General features: G+C 38.7%; 1 long non-coding RNA gene across 1 annotated transcript in view; it reads left to right on the top strand.

Moving 5' to 3' along the window:
• Positions 1 to 689: 689 nt before the first annotated feature.
• The window catches only part of LOC135966415 (uncharacterized), a 56141-nt gene continuing 38845 nt past the window's right edge, over positions 690 to 17985 (top strand). The window contains exons 1-2 of the long non-coding RNA XR_010579738.1: positions 690 to 1179; positions 6441 to 6547. This is a non-coding gene — a long non-coding RNA (uncharacterized lncRNA). The remainder of the gene's footprint in view (positions 1180 to 6440; positions 6548 to 17985) is intronic.

Genomic DNA, 17985 nt, shown 5'->3' with positions numbered 1-17985 from the left:
GGGGACCTGCAGCCCGCCATGCCTGAGCGGCCCCGTGCTCCGTGCCCGGCGCCCGTGGGCTCCCCTGCGGCTGGAGCCTCCCCGACGGGTGCCGGCCCCTGCTCCATGGCACCGGTCCCCTCAACTGGCCAAAGGCTGAGAAGTGAGGGTGCCTGGCACGGGCAGCTCTGTCCGAGGCCCCTGTATGGCAGGCACTAGGCAAAGCCAGCAGGGCTTCTGAGTTTGGTGGGAACTTGAAGAACTTTTATGTCTAGCTGGAGGATTGTATATGCACCAATCAGCACTCTGTCTAGCTCAGGGTTCACGGATGCACCAATCTGCACTCTGCATCTAGCTAATCTTATGGGGACTTGGTGAACCTTTATGTCTAGCTAAAGGTTTGTAAACACACCAATCAGCACTCTGTGTCTAGCTCAAGTTTTGTAAACACACCAATGAGCACCCAGTGTCTCCTCAAGGTTTGTAAACACACAAATCAGTGCTCTGTGTCTAGTTAATCTGGTGAAGACTTGGAGAACTTTCATGTTTGGCTGGAGAATTGTAAACGGACCAATCAGCACACTGTCAAAACGAACCAATCAGCTCTCTGTAAAATGGACCAATCAACTCTCTGTAAAATGGGCCAATCAGCAGGATGCGGGTGGGGCCAGATAAGGGAATAAAAGCAGGCTGCCCAGTAAGCAGGAGCAGGAGTCCTGAGTTCTCTTTCACGTTGTGTGGTGGTAGTTGTTTTGCTGCTTATGCTCTTGTTGTTGCTGTTTTTGGATTTACGTTGCTTTTTATCAGCTGTAGTACTTACTGTGAAGGTGTGCAGCTTCGTTGCCTTTATGAGCCGTAAAGCTCTCTGTAAAGCCGTGCAGCTTCACTCCTGTAAGCCAGTGAGAATACTGAACCCAGTGGAAACAAGGGAAAACTTCAGACACGCTGCCTTTAAGAGCTGTAACACTCACTGTGAAGGTCTGCAGCTTCACTCCTCGAGTCCACCAGATCGCAAAACCAGCAAAAGGAAGAAACTGGGCTCACGTGAACATCTGAAAGAACAAACTCGGGACACGCTGTTTTTAAGAATTGTACTACTCGCCACGAGGGAATGAAGCCGGTGAGACCAAGAACCCGCCAATTCCGGACACATTCTCATCCTCAGACCTTCAGAGCGGCTGCATGATGAGAGTCAGGATGGTCCGTATGGTAGAACATGGATGCTTTTAGCCATAGGTTCACATCTCCGTTGGTCAAAGGTTTTTCGGGGAGGGCTTGGGGACTGCTGCGCTATGCTACTTGAAGGTTATACATGCGTGGGTACCAAGCTGATATCCCATGTGGGAGACAAGCAGGACTTAGCCAGGCGCTAGGGCAAGGCCTTAGCAGGTGGTTCCTGTTTGAAGTTAGAGCCCACACAGGACTGGTGTCAGTAGTGATGCTTCGGAGCAGAAACACACTAGGCTAAAATGAGGTAAGTTGATGCACAAGAGGTGACATATGCGAACATAGGTATGTGCATAATACATTTATATATGTGCACATACTATGATGATTCATTCATCCATTTAATAATTTTTTAAACCCTGCAACGTGGCCGCCTGTGGTGGCTCGCACCTGTAGTCCCAGAACTTTGGGTAGGTCCCAGTGGGCGGATCACAAGGTCAGGAGTTTGAGACTAGCCTGGCTAATATGGTGATACCCCCTCTCTACTAAAAATACAAAAAAATTAGTTTGGGGTGGGGGTGGGCTCCTGTAGGCCCAGCTACTTGGGAGGTTGAAGAAAGAGAATCGCTTGAACCCTGGAGGCGAATGTTGCAGTGAGCGGAGATTGCACCACTGCACTCCAGCCTGGGTGACAAGAGTGGGACTCTCTCTCAAAAAAAAAAAAAAACAAAACCCTGCAGTGTAACTGATTTTGTACTAGGAAATAGGAACAGCGAGTGTGTTTAAATTAATATACACAGAGCCATGAAAGACTAAGGTATCCTGAGAAAAGGAGATAGATGAGGACCAGCACTAACAATGCTGTCAGTGTTCTGGTAGAATTCTGTGAGTGGTCCTCAAGGCACATAGGTAGGTGGCCAGTTCTCCCTGTAGGGAAGCTCAGGAGAAAGAAGGTGATGTTTCCAAAGGACACTGGAGTGTTCAGAGACAACATGCAAGACAAAGCTGTCTTGTATGGATGTGAGAGACTAACCCAAACCTAAAACCTACAACCAACAGTGATAGGCAGATGATATTTCCTTTTCCTTTTCATTCTGTGGTAGAGAATTTTTTCTTAGTACGTGAGCTGGTGGATTGGAGAAAGATCCATGATAACAGGAAAGTCATTACGAAGTAATGATAATGTGGACGAGATCTAATTGGACTCCACAATGAGTGGCTGAGGTTGGGGTAGGATTTGAGAGAGGAATGGAAATTTAGAAGATACTTCACTGAAAGAACAAATAGGAAAGAGACTAATAAGTGAAGGGAGGAAGAGAGAAAGTCATTTGCCGTAAGTCTCTCCTAGGTAACTGCATAAATTAGTGATGCCATTTAACTAAAGGGTGATACACAGAGGAAGAAGTTTAAAGGTAAGGGAATCAATGACATTTGGTTTTTGTGTGTGATGTTTGAGGGACTTTATGTGGGGGGGTGTGTGTGTGTCTGAGTATTGTCCAAATGGAGACCACAGATTAACAATTGCTTAGAGGCCTCCAGATTCCAGGGACAAATCTGGGTTTGTTGAAGCCTGGGACAGGATGCATGAATGCAACAAAAGTACAAAAGTTGGGAAGAAAGACTGAGAACAGGATGTGGAAAACCAGTACCCAAGGCAGCAGAGGAGGGGCTGGCAGGGGGATTTTCTTTTTAGAGAGAAGACACAAGGAAGAGTGGTTCTGGAAAACCGAGGAAGAAAGTCTTCAGATGCTACGGTTAGCATTCCCAATGCCATTTAGAGATCCAGATAGATCTTATAGAGGTGTGGTCAAACTTTAGCAGTTGCAATCACTGACCCAGGGTAGCGCTGAAGGGATGTGATAGAAGGTTGAACACAGTGAATTTATGTGTGGGGTAGGTGGGAGAAGGCGAGGGCAGAGCATGCATTCAGTAAGCACAGCATTGACAGAACCGAGGGAGTAGAAGAGGAAACAGAACAAAGTTGGTTTTCTTTAAAAAAAAAAAAAAAAAAAAAATTTTGGAAGGCTGAAAAGTGTTGGGCATAGAGGGAAAGACTTAAAGTTATAGGAGAGCAGAGAATAACAGAGCAAGCTTTTAAAATAGGGTTGAGAAGGTGCAGCTAGTGTTTTTCAATTGTTTACTTTTTGTCTTGGTTCTGTCATGAATCCGTTGTGTGCACTTAATGTGTTCACATCTCTTTATCTCATTCGGAAAGCAAAAGTTTGAATTACATGATCTATGAGACTTATTCTAGATCTAAATAAATATACTTTAAGCATGCAAAATCATCACACTTTGAGAAAACTGTGGGCTTTTGCTCTAATTTGTACCTTTCCTTGGCTAATTTCAAGTATTTTGGCTGTCTTGATCAGGGTCTGGGCAATGAGAGTCCACTGGGCCTTAATGGACAGTCTTAAGAAAAGTTGTCACCTTCTGGATGATCTTATTCATCACCTCGTGACCTCCCCTTGACTTCTCAGGGAAATAGATCGTAGAAATTACTGTCACTGAAATTTAGTAGGAAACTCATTGCTTTCCAGGACACGTATCTTGTTTAGAAAGACACTCATATTCTAATGCAAACAAGCTGTCCAGGGCATGCTTAATTTTATTTTGCATGACGTACGGCATCATGACTATATTTTAAAAAGATCTAGAGAATGCTTTCTGCAAGCTTAAGCGTAAAACAAAATGGCTCCATGGCTCCCAGGACTGTGGGCGACTGCATGTAATTAATGAAGAGGAGGCTAATTAGGACCAAGGGTTGCAGCAGGTGATGATTTTCTCCAGCTGCCCTTGGCACCTGCTGACAACTTGTAGTGACCCTTTGCTCCTCTGACTATCATCTGAGAATTTGTAGTCTCAGATTGCCCCATTAAAAAACAGAATGAAGAGGCAACCACCCTGTTAGGTCATCTTTAACAAGCTTTCACTGAAGACAAGAGGCCCAAGTCTTGCTGCAGAAACTCTGACTTCCCCGTTCATTGCATATGCTTAGCAGAATGGATTCTATAGTAGCCCAGAGAAAGCAATATTAGGATAACGATGCTTGCACTTTTAGCGCCCACCTCAGTCTGTTTCCACGTCAAAGAAAGTTTCCAAGTTTGTAAGATTATGGTGATTTTATCACAGGTGCCCAAGCTCCCCTTTAGAACTCTGCCACTCAACGTATCCACTTTGATATAACCATTATTATGGCGAGGATAATGTTCTTTTAAGTCTCTTAATTTCAGAAAGGTGTGTTCATTTAAACTAAGTAGCTAATTTTAGACTTACACGTGGAGAGCCAGAAGCAGAGAAATAAATGTGTGGAATGAAATATTGTAAATATATTAACAGTCCACATATGGTCTGAAGTTCTTAGCATTCTGTTAGTAATAAAAGAAACACAAATCAAACTAAAGTAGAAAATATACTGAGTTAATAAAACAGAAAAATAGTAGGAATATTAGAGACAGGGACAAGAACTTAATTGTATCTCTGTATCTTATCTCTGCTCCAATTGTAACCAGACCCAGGTTAGGCTCCCCATAGCTGGAAAGCTGAACACAAGAGGTAAGGATTGGGAGAAGGAAAAGCAAGTTGTAATCAGAGAGCCCTCAAATCGAGAAGATAGCGAAGTAGTAGGTTTTTTGTTTTTTTTGTTTGTTTGTTTTTTAAGATGGAGTCTCGCTCTGTTGCCCAGGCTGGAGTGCAGTGGCACGATCTCAGCTCACTGCAAGCTCCACCTCCTGGGTTCACGCCATTCTCCTGCCTCAGCCTCCCGAGTAGCAGGGACTACAGGCACCCGCCACCACACCTGGCTAATGTTTTGTATTTTTTGTAGAGACAGGATTTCACTGTGTTAGCCAGGATGGTCTCCATCTCCTGACCTCGTGATCAGCGTGCCTCAGTCTCCCAAAGTGCTGGGATTACAGGCCTGAGTCACCGTGCTCTGCCCGAAGTAGTATTCAGTATCGTCTTAAATTTTAAAATTTACCAGTTTTTAAAGAAAAACCTCGTGTGGGAGACAGGTGAGAGTGGTGCCACATGCAGGGTCTGTGTGACCTGTTGTAACTAACTGCCTTGTCCAAAGGTCTGGCTGGCATTATCTTGACTTTAGCCTAGTGGTGGATTAAGTGTTTGTGACTCTCCCTAAGTGGGAGGACTCCTCAATAAGGGCTCCATGACTGGTTTGTTTCAAGATGAACCTCTGGGATTTCTAAGCACGAGTGTAATTAGATAAGCATGCGTGGCTGGAGGGGAGTGTCTAGAGAATGAAGGAATGAAAAGGTGAGAAGGAAAAGAATGAAGAGAACGGGAGTGAATGACTTTCAAAACTGAAGTCCTTGGTTATACTTTCCACTTGAGGTTTCATTCTTTAATACTCACTTGTAGACTTTGAAGGAGAAAGACAGTTTGAAAAATTATGCCAGGAAACTGCCAAGGAGGCACCCACAAAAGCTGAGAAAATTAAGCTATTGAAACCTATTTCAGGGAAATTGAGGGCCCAGTGGGAATCGGGCATTGTTCAAGCAGAAAAAGCTGCAAGCATGTCAGTGGAGGAGCGAGAAGCTGTGTTCACCTTTCTCTATGTGGAGGCCCTATAATTACCAGTCCTCACTAGATCCAACTAGTATTGAGGACGTATAGTCCTCAAAATGGGATGTGTAGGGGGTGTGTGTGAGGGGAGAACTATACATATGCACTGCATATGGTTAAGGTAGAAAAAGACATTTTATTTGGCGTGTCTGGGAGATGCGTCGTAAATTAGATGGTGCTAGTACTGAGCCTTGAAAGACAACCATGCGATCACAAAGGTGAAGTAGGCCTGCCTCCATGCAGATGAAATAACACTGTAATGCACCATTACAGGAAATGCACCTGGCTCAGCACGGAATGGAATAGGTAAGGTGTTGGGGTCTCCGTGACACAGGCTGGAAGAAAAAGGTCTGCTCTGGAGTCCTTGCCTTCTGTGCCTGGGAATTTGGTATTCTCAAATTAAATGTGAAGACCTTAAAGGATTTTAGCCGGATTTAGCTCTTTCAAATTTTTATTTAGGTAACTTTATTGAATATCAACTGAGAAAAGGGTAGAGAGGAAGCCATAGAGACACACACACAATGGGAAGGCATTTTAAATTCAAATTCATCAACTTATATTTTACATTTTAGAGAAAGGAAAATGAGACAAATCTATAACATTTATTGCATTTTACCATTTATTTTGGCTGGTCCATTATCAATCATGCAAAATACTTAAGTAGTTAAAATGGCTTCGATTTTTTTCATTCAAATTCTATTTTTTCTTACTAGGTACTTGAGTGATGTGAGTCTCTTAATCATTTGAAAATGAAAGCCTCATCAGCCAGCCCTGCAGAATTAAGAATATGAAGCATCCCATGCTGCACTGCATATTCAAGGTAAGAGTGATCGGAGCCTCACTTCATATTGAGTTTCATTCCTTTCATCTCCTGTGTCCCAGAGGGGACAAGACAACATAGAGAAAAACAAAACAACAGAGTAGAAAAAAAGGAAATAAAATTACTGGGCTTTACATATCTATAATTCAGACTGCAAAAGAGTTATTCCATTGTTTAGAGGAAAAATAGTGGACTTTGTTTTATATGTAGAAAACTGTGTCATAAAACATTTAGCAGGCTGAATTTATATTGTCTTTATAACTAATACTTTAAATATATTTGCCATCAGGTCTTCTATTGTATAGGAAGTGCAACGAAATAGCTGGTTTTTATACACTAAAAGTTTCTATAATTTTATGCCGTTTCTTATATCACAGTGTGATCAGCTGTGTGATCTCAGATTCTCAGCCTAGGAGTCATTGTAGCTGGTCTCAGTTCTTCCTCTAATCTGCTATGTGAACTTTTAGTAATTTCACCCCACTCATTTTCTAATTTACAAAAGAAGCATCTGTATAAAGCCTCTTCTGGCATGGAAATTCGCAAATTTGTACCACCAGTTTTTTGAGGATATGTAATATTTCTGAAAACTAAAAAGACGTGCTAGCCTTTGCCAGACAAAGAAAACGAGTCTTTCACAGTCCCATTTTGTTTAAAAACAGCCTTGTTCCAGATAGGAGCATTAATGGTGTTATTTTAAAGTTAGCCTCTATGCCTTTTCTTCCAAACGACCAGCTGTTACTGTATTTTGATGCTTGAGTTTTCTTGTTTCTAAATCATGGCCTTGTTTACAGTGTTTCTTGAAGAACAACCTCTTAAAATGATACTATCTACAATTTCATTGCCACATCACTCAAGCTTAATGGATAGCTTTGTAGCAACATCTCTTGTGTCACAAACTATTTTTCAGGAAGAAAAGCAGGTTTTTAGACTGGGAAAGGGCATCTGGCTTCTTGACAAGTGCTATAATGTGGTATTTAAGGCCAGATTCCAATATAATATGAAGAGGTCATTCTCATTTTGAATGAAATAAATAAAAAAGCTCAGCATGCTTAAACCAACATATTGAATTAGGAAAGCTAACAGATATTCATTTGCTGTCCCTTCTTACATCTTCCCAGGTAAAAATACTATCTGTGTTCTATTGGTGAAATAATTTATATTGACTGGCCATTAATTGAAAATCATCTCCAGTTTATCCCATTGTATTATTGCTTTTCAAATTTCAAATCTAATGTCCATCCGTTATAGAGTTCTTCCACAGACATCCTAAGATACAAACGGATCAAATCCAATATCACTTATAATTTATAAAAAACTAAAAACACAATAAATCTGCTTTCTACCTTTTTACTACTCTTGACAAATGTATAGATCCAGGCAAAGGTTTATCTTGTGAATGTAATTAAAGTAGACACCTCGACGCACTGTTATAAGCAAAAATTATGACAATCACTTTGGAAGATTTGGTAATATACATCAAAATTGAAAATCTTTGACGCAGTAAAAATTCTACTCACTAGAAGTCACCTTTCAGGCAATTGTGTGTGTTTATGGATGTGTCTGTGTATATATATAGATATTTAGATATGTTTACATATTTATATATCTATATCTCCATCTATCTTGTTGATTTCTATCTTTCTGTGTATCAGAGGCATAAGTACAGGAAGAAACTAAAAGACCCTCAGTGAGAAGTTGATAGAGCACACTGAGATGCATTATTTAGATGAAATGTTAAGGAATTTTTAAAAAATGAGGTAGATTTATATGTGCTAATTAGGAAATACTTCTAAGATAAAACCCAGGTGCAGAATAAAAATTACTGTATTCTCTTACTGAGTGCTACAGGAATACATAGTGGTATGTACAAACATTTAAATATTTCTAATGTATTAAATGCTTAAAGTATTTCTGAAAGAATGAAGGAGAAATTGACCATAGAAATTGATTCTGGGAGTGGAACTAGGAGACTAAGGATTGCATAAAAAAAGACTTTTTTCATTGACTTTGCTTTTGCATAGTTAGAATTTTTGCTATGTGAAAATGCTACTTTAATCTCTTAAAGCTTCTTAAGATAAAACAAGATTAAAATCAAAATATATCATGGCCTTCTTGATTGCAGTGCCATTTTAGTGATGCCTGTCATCTTGTCCTTGACCACAGCAGTTCCCAGAAATGTCCAGACATTTGTTCCTCTCTTTGCCTATAAGGTCCTTTACTCATTTTCCTCCCAGAAAATACTCCCCCATCTCTCAGAACCCAACACAATCCTCAGCTCTTTTATGCATGTTTTGCTATTTGTCATTGTGAACTGATGCTGCGGACTGCTTGCTCCACTTCCATGCTGCCCTCAATCTCAGACACTATCTGCTGCTTCAGAGAATGGACCAATAGACTGCATTTCCCAGCTTCCTTTGCAGCTATGCTTCTTGATGTCACATGGATTGTTATTCGAGTGCTCTCAGGTCACATTGTAAGGTTCTTCTGTAGCAGTGTCATAGTATTTTCAGCATCCAGTCTCCTTTCACTCTTGATGTCCAAGAGGCACTAAGTTATGTGGCACTGATGGTGATTAGTTTCCTGCTTTAGGCTTTTCAATTCTAAGATCACAGCCGAAGTACTTTGTTCTTGGACTGAGTAGTTTGATAGATTCATGGTGGTGACTATCCACCTGGGTCAGTTCTGTAGCATTTTGAGAGTCATTCCTGGAGGGTCTGCTACAAGGTTACTCTCATAAAAAACAAATTCAATGAAAATACTCAGGAATAAGAGCAAATATTGTATCATTTTATTATAAAAAATGCAAAACAGACAAGTCTCTTGTGCTAATTGAAGCCAGAATAATGGCTAACTTTCATGTGGGAGGAACATGGCTGGGTGTGTCATAGGAGAGGCCATTCAAGTTTTATTGATCTTCCATTTTTAAAAATCTAGGTGGATACATTATTTGCTAACTTAATTCAGTGAACTATACATTGACAATTTTGATGTTTTTCTGCGTGTAAAATTACATTTCCATGAAAAAACCTTTTACTTAAAATTATAAATTTGAGAAAAAATCATTTTGCCCTTTATGTGGCTTGACTTGTGTATTGAATTGTATTCTCAAAAGATAAAGTACTAATCCCTGGTGCTTGTGAATGTGGCCTTAATTAGAAATAGGGTCTTCGTGGGTACAATCAATTTAAATAAAATCATGTCATCCTGAATTAGGGTGGGCCCTAATTCTAATAGCCAGTGTTGTTATAGAGACACATTTAGACATGGACAAACTCAGGAAAGATAGCCATGTGATGACAGAGGCAGGGATTGGATTGATACATCTGCAAACCAAGGAATGCCATGGATTGCCCGCGACTACCAAGGACAAGAAGAGTCCAGGAAAGATTATTCCCCAGGGCCAACAGAGGGAGAATGTCTTGTGAGCACCTTGAGTTCATACTTGCAGCTTCCAGAACTGTGAGAGAATAAATCTCTGTTGTCTGTTATCTCAAGCTCACTTACGTTTCTACTCTCATGCAAGAGAGAAACAAAAGTCTATCTCTTCTGAAAAACTAACCCTGTTCGTACCTTAAACTTAGAGTGTGTTCTGTTTTCGTCACTGAAGTCCAAATGACAATATCGTCAGGAGGTGCCCTCAGCATACCCTCTCACTCTACTCAAAAGCTATCATCACTTTTTATTTTAAGCTTTCTCTTTTAAGCTTACTTGTCTACTTCTCTATTATACTGCCATTCTAACCATTTTATGAGTACGGTAAACTTATGTTACTAGGTTTTGTTTAGATGTAGCCACCATTTACTAAGTGCTCATTGTATATAAGTTAGGTGCCACCATCCCTGTTTTATATATGAATAGACTTAAGCTTCAGACAAATTAAGTAACTTGATCAAACTTTCTCAGCTAAAAAGTTACAAAACAATGTTTGTACAGCACATCTTCAAATTCAAGAACTGTCACCCTTACCTTATGCAATTCAAGGTTAATGGAAAACCCCAACCACTGTGAAATATTTAAAAGAGGTTTATTCTGAGCCAGTATGAGCGACCAGGGCCCAGAGAACATAGTCTCAAGAGGTCATGAGAAAGTGCACCCAAGGCGGTAGGGTTACAGTTTGGTTTTAGGCATTTTAGGGAGATAAGAGTTCCAGGCAAAGACATATGTCAGTACAAGGAAGGTATACATTGGTTTGGCCCCCAAAGGTGGGACATCTTGAGTCAGGGGATTACAAGGATTCTTCAGGGTTTTAGGAATTCTTTAGTTGACAATTGTTTGTGAGAGTTAAGGTATTTTCTGAAGACTTGAAGTCAGTAGGAAGGAATGCTTGAATTAAGATAAAGGGATTGTGGGGGACCAGATTCTTATGAAGATGAAGCCTCATAGGTGTCAGCCCTCAGAGAGAATAGATGGCAAATGGCTTTCTTCAGACCTTAAGAGTGTCAAGTTCTCAGTTAATCTCTGCTAGATCTGGGAAAGACCTGGCTATATTAATGGAGCTTCTCTATAGAGGCAAATTTCTGCCACAAAAAGATGGCTTAGCAGGGCCATTTCAAAATATGTCAAATACATATATTTCAGGGTAAAATTTTTTTTTCCTTTAGACTCTGTCTGTCACATGATGCTATACTGGAGTTGGATTGGAAAGTCAGCCACATTATACCAGGATAATTTTTTAAAAACTTTAAGGAGATTTTATGGTCTGTAGGGTGTGACTTAATCCTCACCTTAGCTCTTATTTATAATTTGATATCTTAGTACCATGAAAAGTCTGTTTTGTCAGACTTACGATGTCTATTTTTAATTTTAATGCTAGTCAGTGTGCCTAAACTCCAAAATGGAAAAGGTACAATGAGGCACGTCCAAACTCTTTTCCTGCTATTACTGGGAATTCTGTTTTTCAGGTCTCTCTGTGGTTTGCTTGGACAAGAGGGGGACCACTCAGTTGATTAGGGGCTTAGGATTTTATTTTTGACTTACAATATTTATACTAGTGAGTGAAATTTCTGCTTTTTCAATTAGCCTACTTAGAATATTTATATGAAAGGTAGTATCACTATGTTAATACTTAAGTTTTCCATTTTATTATATTTTCTTTGTTTCCCCTGATTTTTCCTTTGTTGTCTTTCTGTGAGTTACTCTTGACCTATATAGGTTTTTCTATGTATCTTTTTGTATAGTTCAGTAGCAGTTTCTCTACATACAGCAATATACAACAAATAGAACATAACAGTCCCCTGCTATCAACATGTTACCCTGATATGAGTCTACTGCCACCAACATTTTACTACTTCAAGTGAAGTGTGGAAATTTTAGGTCCCTTTAGCTTCTCCTCTTTTAAATATATTTTTAATCAAATAATATTTTCATTTCTATGGTCAAATATGCTTTTTTAAACTCGAGAGAAAGGTTAGTCTATTGTATGTCCCCATATTTTTGCTTTCTGTCTTTCCTTCTTCATTTCAGGTACTTCAAGATTTCTTCTCTTATCAACTCCACCCCTCCTCACCCCCCAGTACCCACTTTTTTCTTTCTTGAAGAACTTCCTGCAGCCAACCATTGAGGACAGGCTTGCTGGCAACAAATCCTTTTACTCTTCCTTCATCTGAGAACACTTTTATTTCTCCTTCATTCCTGAAGGATGGTTTCACTACATAAATCTATATCTTTCTCTTTCAGCACTTGAAAAATACTGTGCCAGTTACTTCTGGCTCCATGGTTTTTGTTGAGAAATCTGCTTTCAGTCGAGTTGGTCTTCCCCTAGCTGTGCCATTTCTCTCCTCTGACGGCTTTCAAAATATTTGTCCGATAATCCTGACATCTGATTCATCTCACTGACCTTATCAGTAGGCTTTGTTTCATTCAAGTAGTGATTTTCCTGGTTCTTGGTATACGGGTAATTTTATTTTTTTCAAATATCCTGAATACTTTGTTTATTTTGTTAGTAGATTCTGGGTGCTGTTTGTTTATTTTCCTTTCTTGAGCTATAAATGACAAACAAAATTATATACATGTATAATAACTATTTTTAGTGTTTACTTTTTTAGATTTGTTTCAGTGTCTACATATTATTCCGTTACCAAATTGTATTGAATTAGTCAACTTGCTTTTTAACTTAATATATCATGAACATTATTCAACATCAACAAATTTAATTCCAAAACCTTGTTTTTAATTATTGCATAACATTTCAGTATACAAATGGTAGTGTGCTACATATAACCACTCTGCTGTTGCTTGACATTAAAATCGTTACCAGATTTTCATAATTACAATATTTTAGCACTTTTATTGAAGTATAAAGGTATAATGTTTTAATATATGTAGACATTGAGAAATAACGATCAAAATCAAGCTATTTAACGTATCTGTCATCTGGGTGATATTTAGATCTTTCATGTTATCAGGCAGTTGCACCATTTAGGTTACTTTTTTGAAGAATTTCCTACAGCCAACCGTTGAGGACAAGTTTGCTGGCAACAAACCTGTTGATTTGTTGGTTTTAACCTGCTTTTGTGGTCTGTAGTTCCAGTGACTAACGAATCTTTGGAGGCTTTGAGGCATTGTTTTCATATAGTTGGTTCATTGGGCGCCTCTGAGGCTCCCCCTGCTCCCTACTTGTGTGGCCTGGTCTCCCCAGGATGTACCACCAAGGATGTCTCAAGATGCTAGGATCTTCCCTAGAGCTGTCTTTCCCCGACTCCTCTCCTCTCCCTCCCACTGCTTCAGTTTCTCTAGGTAGAGAAACAGTCTTGTTACCCTGGAGACAAGGAGGCTTCCCTAGCTAGGCTGCTTGCTGTTTTGGACCCTATTTGCAGTTTTACTTTTCCGCCTCCTCTCTCAGCAGGACAGGGAATCTCAATGAAAGAGAATGCTTTCCTGCTGCTTATTATGATCAGGGATCCCAATCAATCTTCCTTTGCTAGTGGTGTTGGTGTCACCTGATGTTGTCGGAGAGACGGTTGTTAGATAGGATGTGTGTGGGGGTGGGCAGCAAGGGCATAGGAATGGATGAACCTGCCTGGACCATCATTTGTTGCTGGGTTGGGTCAGAGAAAGTGCCGTGTTTTGGTGGCCTTCTATGGGTGGGGGATATAAGACACACTGCTAATGTGTTGTTCCTCGACATGGCTTTGACCAATACAATTTGGTAGGAGAAACACTGTACCAGTCTCTGAGCCAAGGTCCTCAGAGAAAGGAATTTTTCTATTTCTTAGAATATGTCTTCTGCATGAAGTCAGCATAGTATAAGTCTGACTACCCTGAGACTGCAGACAACAGGAAGCACAGGGTAATGTGGAGAGGTCACATAGCGAGAGGATTCACCAGATCACAGTGTTCAGTGAAGATGCTTTAAGATGCTTCCAAACCCAGTCGCCATCTTAACACGACGTATGAGTGACTTTAAAAAACTGTACAGCCAACTCCTAGAACAACAAAGGATATAATAATAATTTTAAACCACTAAATTCTGTGGCAGTGTGTTATACAGTAGTAGATAAACAGAACATAGATGCCATATATTAATTTGCTGATCTTATAAACTAATTTTGAAATTTTATTTTTTGGATCTCTTCATTGCATTTGCTTTTTCAGAGTTCTGTTTTTTCTTTCTGCTTTCATCATTGGAAGTTTCCTCATGTGTATGTCCATCCTGAATCAAGAGCAAAACTCTATAATCAGATGGGAACTTCTGTGAGATGGGAGGGGCTTGCTGATGGATGGGTTTCTCTACAAGGGTTTTGAGCAACTCCCCTGTGGTGCTAGGAGTCTCAGAGTCCACGTTTTCCCTGGTTAAGGGTCTCTAGAGAATACACCTTTGTTCTCAGCCGTGGTGGGAACACAAGACCTAAGGTTCTAACTGTTTTTATTCAGACTTTAAATCTTCCCTCTTTTTCTGTCTTATCCTTAGCCATGCCTGCCTAACTTAGTGTCTCTGGTTCCTGTGGCTTCACAAGGTTTGTTCTGGAAAGTTCTATGTTTCTTTTGCATTCTGTTCTGCTACACTATTTACCTGCCACCTTTCTTTTACATTTTCCAAAAAAGTGAGAATATCATTCCTCAGTTTTCACCTATCCTCTTAGCCTATGTGAATGTATATATTTTTTGCTCTTTTTGCTACAATTTTAATGAGTTTTCTGAAGGAAGTGCAAATCAACATATATATTCAATTCACTGCATTGAACCAAAAATTCTGTATCGATGTTTATGTCAAGAGTATAAATAAATGTGCTTTTAAACTTAACTTACATAAGGGATTAAGTTCTAAAAACTATGTTTTAGACCTTAGACAAAGTAAAAAATATTTGATGTTATTGACTGAAAATAATTGGGGAAATACGGGCAAAAATAAAATAAGTAGAGAATCCAAGGCTGAGGATAGGATGTGAAATGCTATATATATGCCAGTTAAAGGTAACACTGAACTTTCCTGAACCCACTATAAAGAGTGAAAGATCAAAATGTGAATACAAAATAAAGACAAACTAATGGCTAGCGACGTAATTCTTTCTATTTATGATACCTAAGAGATATTTACATCATGTTTTCTTTGAAGAGAAGACTAATATTTTAAATATTATCAATAAAGCCCCTAAAAGTAATAATAAACACAGAGGCCAGTTCATGTAATTGTCAAGGTAAGCCAGTAATGTAATTCAATTAAGTTAATGCTAGTATATATACAGCACATGATACCAATTGGAGGACCTCTGTGAATCATGACATTTTATGACACAATGAGAGGAATGTGGTCAGCTGGATGAATTAGTGATAGATTTTGACTTGGCTATGAAAAATAAAGTAATAGTTACTTTTTATTATTGCTATTAATAGTATGTATTAAAAACTTTTATTAAGGTGTGTTAACAATATGTTTTTAATCTGTGGGTAAAATGTACTTCTCCCTAAAATACAGATCAATGTTGTTTATTGTTTGCTATATTTTAAACAAAATCAAACATTCTGAAAACTACAGAAAGTATAAGCTAGTTTATTTATCAAAATGTTCAACATGAGGTAAATTCGGCTCTTCATTTTGTCTGAAAAAACCTGGCAAATCTTTTATGCGCCCATTTATTGTTAACGTCAGATAAAATTGTTTCAGAGACACTTTGGAGAATTGGAACTCAAAAGACCTAAGTTCTGCCCTTGCTTCTGACGATAAATTTTTGTGTGATGTTGAGCAAGCATCTTGATTTCACCCTTTGTAAGAGAAACGATGTAAACCATTTATAAATATTATGTGAGTCTGTATTCTAAGACTTATATATGATGACGATATTTTCCATATATAGAATGATATTAAAAACCTTGTGTTTCCTCAGTAAATCATTGCAAAGGGTTTCATTGGTATCTAGTCTCCTGTTATGCAGCATATATGGAGTGGAAACTTGACAGGACATTGTGAAGGACAGCATGACCAGTATGTTAAGTTTATCTCTGGCTCTGAGCCAGAAAAACAAAATAATAGCCATTAAACATTTCATCTAGTAAATGTGCCTATCTGTCATGCAGTGATCCCACGCTTGTCAGCATTGATGGACGTAATGACCTTTAGTTCATTTCAGTCTTTTAAGTCACTTTACTCCTGATAAGAGAACAGTACATAGATGTCACACAAGGGTCAACACTATGAAATTGCCCCTTCCAAAGGACACGGGTAGAGTACAGAGCGAGAGAACTGAACTATCCTCAAAGGTGGTTAGCTTCTCTTTCTTCCTCACTACACCCTCTGAAAGTATTTCACTGCTTGGTACAAATGGTTAAAAAAAACAGACATTGAATGAAAGATGACATTGAATGAAAGATGACATTGAATGAAAGATGACATTGAATGAAAGGAACCAGTATTCTTGGTCAAATGGGGTAATTCTTTATGCTCATTTGTCTCATTTAGACTAGATTGAAGGGGCTCCTGAGTAACTCCTTTGATTGCCTCTCCAAAGAAGTTTTCAGATAGAAGATGGCTTTCTAAGGAAGGTGTAAAGATTGATGGGTGAAAAGAAAGTTTGGCTTGCACTGGACTTCTTTTTGTTATCACGGAAGAAGCCTACGCTAAACATAGAGGGGACCGAGTTCTGTCAACCTGCCCACGTTGGCAACACTTAATAATGGTGTGTCACTAAGCAAGTGATTTGTCTCCATGGGGTTAACTTTGATCTCTGTAAAGTGGGAGAATTACCATGTGCCTATTAAGAGGAGAACTCTGTACTAGGGTTAACTTTGATCTCTGTAAAGTGGGAGAATTACCATGTGCCTATTAAGAGGAGAACTCTGTACTAGGGGAGCCCACAAATGAAACTTCTGATTTTTTTTTTTAATATCTTATGATACATATCTGATATTCTTGTTTAAAAATATTTTTTCATACCAACAATATTTCGTGAAAATATTTTATCGTACAAGTATTCATTTTAACAGAATGAGAAAACGCAGAAAATTATTTGAAAAAGAGACTCGTTATACTTGAATTCAAAACAACTGTTTTTAATGTTTAATTTTTTTAAATTTGTTTCAATGGATATGTAATATAATGTGACTAAATGGTATTAAATTAGTCAACTTAGTTTTTAACTTCATATATTATAAACATTATTCAACATCAACAAGTTTAATTCCAAAACATTATTTTAAATTATTGCCTAATATTGCAGTATACTAATGGTATCATGCTAAATATAATCACTCTGGTGTTGCTTCACATTAAAATTGTTACTGGAATTTCATAATTATAATATTTTAGCACCTTTATTGAAATATAATTAACATATGATAAGCTGCACACGTATAAAGCATACAAGATGGTAAGTTTAGATATATGTACCTACACGTGAAGGTGCTACTACACTCAAGATAATAAACATATGCCTTACCCTTAGATGTTTCCTCATGAGTCTTGCTAATTTCTCCTGCCCTTCTCTGATCACCCCTCCTCAACAGCCAGTGATCTCCTTTTTGTCAATCAAGAAGAGTTTTAATCTTGTAAAGTATTATAGAGACAGAATAGTACAGAAGGTACTTGCTATTATCGGTCTTCTTTCACCTGGCATGAGTATTTTGATATTCTTCTGTGCGATTGAGTGTAGCAGTTGGTCACTTATTTTTACTGCTGAATAGTATCCCTTTATGTGTACATGCTACATTTTCTTTATGCCTTCCCTTGTTGAAGTGCATTGGTGATTTTCCAGTTTGGACCTATTAAAAATACAGTTGCTATGACTATGCACAAGGGTTTGTATGGATGTATGTTTGGTCTCTTTTCTCTTAGGTAAATATCTAGGTGTAGAATGGCCAGATCATATGGTAGGTGTATGTTTAATCTTTTAGAGACAACCTGTATCCCAAAGTGACTGTACCATTTTTCTACCAGCAGTGTATGAGTGCTCCAGTTGCACTGCATGCTTGACAAACTTGATGTGATCAAACTTTCTAATTTTAAC

Source organism: Macaca fascicularis, chromosome 12, assembly GCF_037993035.2.
Source record: "Macaca fascicularis isolate 582-1 chromosome 12, T2T-MFA8v1.1".
Taxonomy (NCBI): domain Eukaryota; kingdom Metazoa; phylum Chordata; class Mammalia; order Primates; family Cercopithecidae; genus Macaca; species Macaca fascicularis.
This window is presented reverse-complemented; position numbering and strand designations above follow the sequence as displayed.